Source organism: Galeopterus variegatus, unplaced genomic scaffold (assembly GCF_000696425.1).
Source record: "Galeopterus variegatus unplaced genomic scaffold, G_variegatus-3.0.2 Scaffold3216, whole genome shotgun sequence".
Taxonomy (NCBI): domain Eukaryota; kingdom Metazoa; phylum Chordata; class Mammalia; order Dermoptera; family Cynocephalidae; genus Galeopterus; species Galeopterus variegatus.
Window position 1 is genome coordinate 69,082 of NW_007729327.1, and position 2,201 is coordinate 71,282.

Here is a 2,201-nt window from a genome sequence, read left to right on the forward strand (position 1 = left end):
TGCCATAAAAAAGAATGAAATACTCTCATTTGCAACGACATGGATGAAGCTGGAGAAACTTATGTTGAGTGAAATAAGCAAAGCACAGAGGGATAAATACCACATATACTCACTCATATGTGGGAGCTAAGAGAGAAAGAAGGAAGGAAAGAAAGACCACAATGGTGCAGTGGTCTTGCAGAAAGAGAACATTCCTTGGGCTACAAAGTGGAGTGGGGGGAGAGAGGGAAGGGAGGTGGGGATAATTGGGTGAGGGACATGGGGTACAAAAGCAATTTCTGGTAATGGGTATGCTGTCTGTATGAATCTGACCCTCACATCATGCCACGAGGAGTGACAATCAGCATTGTATCTCACGAATATTCATAATGAAATAAAATAAATAAATAAAAACAATCAATCAATCTTTTCTCTCTCTCTCTCTGTTTCTAATCTCTTGGTTCTACTTTTTCATGATTTGGCTTTTTCTCAGAGAAAATGGCCTTTACCCACTCTGTGCTTATACCTCTTAACTACCACAATCTCAGAAAAAGAGAGACTTTTCTACCCACAATATTCTTATAAATCCCCATGAAAAATAAATCCATGGAAATGGTACATAAAAAAAAAAAAAAAGGAGTATGTGGGGATCCAAAAGCTGGCATTTCCCATTCCCTCCTTCCCTCCTTCCTCCCTCCTTCCTTCAGTCTTTCCCTCCTTTTTCCTTGCATTTTTTTTATATAGGAAAAAATTTAATATTTATAATTCTCTCTGCCACAGATTTAAGAGCATATTTGAGATTTGAAGGGGTCTGAAAATCAGATAGTGCTGAGACCTCATCGTAGGTCTTCTCTGCCTTACACACCAGTTCAGGGTTCACATTTTGTGGTCCAAGTGGGCTGCTTTTATTAGAATACCCTCCTGTACCTTCATCTTCTCTAATGGCCATAGATACCACTTGATATTTAACAAGAAGAAAAGTTGGGACTTGATTACCTGTTGGGGTAAACCCCAGATGTCAAAGACTGAGCTTCTTTACTCTACTCAATCTTGATTAAAGATTCCACTTTAGTTAAGAACTGTGAAAGCTAAAAGGGACCTTAGAAGCCTACAGGGCGAAAATGTTGAGGTTCAGAAATGCATCCTAGTGATACAGGAGGTGCTCAGTTTCCCTGGGCTCGGGTTTCAGGACACGCCTCTGGGTTTCCAGCCACTCCCCGAGGTCTCAGGCTGCCTCAGCACCAACAGCGGGAAGATGAGACAAGGGGCTGGCTTACACAAATCCAGTGTCTGGGCATGCTCAACAGAGAGCACAGAATATTCTTAAATATGCCTGGTGCATGTGATAGGGTCTGACCAATGAACCTGCTCCCAGAAGAGACCAACTGAGCATGTGCAAGACTAAATGTTACATAACTAGGAACCACCCCCTTAACTGAATATTCATTAGATTAAGAAACTCTAAAAAGCAGAATCCCAGCAGAAGGCATGGTTGTTGCTCACTCTCTGGAAGCAACCTGCACTTCCCTGGCTGAGGTGTGTATATTTTACTTTGCATCAAACTTACTTTCAGCAAGTAGCTGCTCACTCTCTTGAGCCAGCCTGCACTTTGTACTGAACTTTAAGTATGTTTTTCTTGCTTTTGTGTTAGACTTGATGTCTGTACTGAACTTACTTTTGTGTTAAACCTGATGTGGGTCCTGCTCAGTCTCTGGAGCTAGGTCGCACTCTCTCTGTGGAACCTGTATTTCTTATCTATTTTATTAAACTTGTTCTCACTTTCTATGGTGACTCTGGTCTTGAATTCTTTCCTGTGGCTGTCAAGAACCTGGTAATAGGATTGAGCGGGTTGAGGCTGACTATCAGGCTCTCCACCCCCCGACCCTGTGCCCTACCTCCGACATCACCAGGTCACACTTGACTGACAGAGACAAGACCAGAACTCAAGGCCTGGCTCTTCTTTCTTTTATTTATTTATTTATTTTTTCTTTCTTAATTTTATTTTGTCGATATACAATGAGGTTGATTATTGTGGCCCATTACCGAAACCCCCCTCCTTCCTCCCTCCTCCCTCTCCCCCTCCCACCCAACAATGTCCTTTCTGTTTGCTTGTCATATCAACTTCAAGGAATTGTAATTGTTAAGTGTTCTCCCACCCCCAAGTTTTTTTTGTGTGTGTGTGTGAATTTATTTATTTATTTTTAGCTCCCACCAATAAGTGA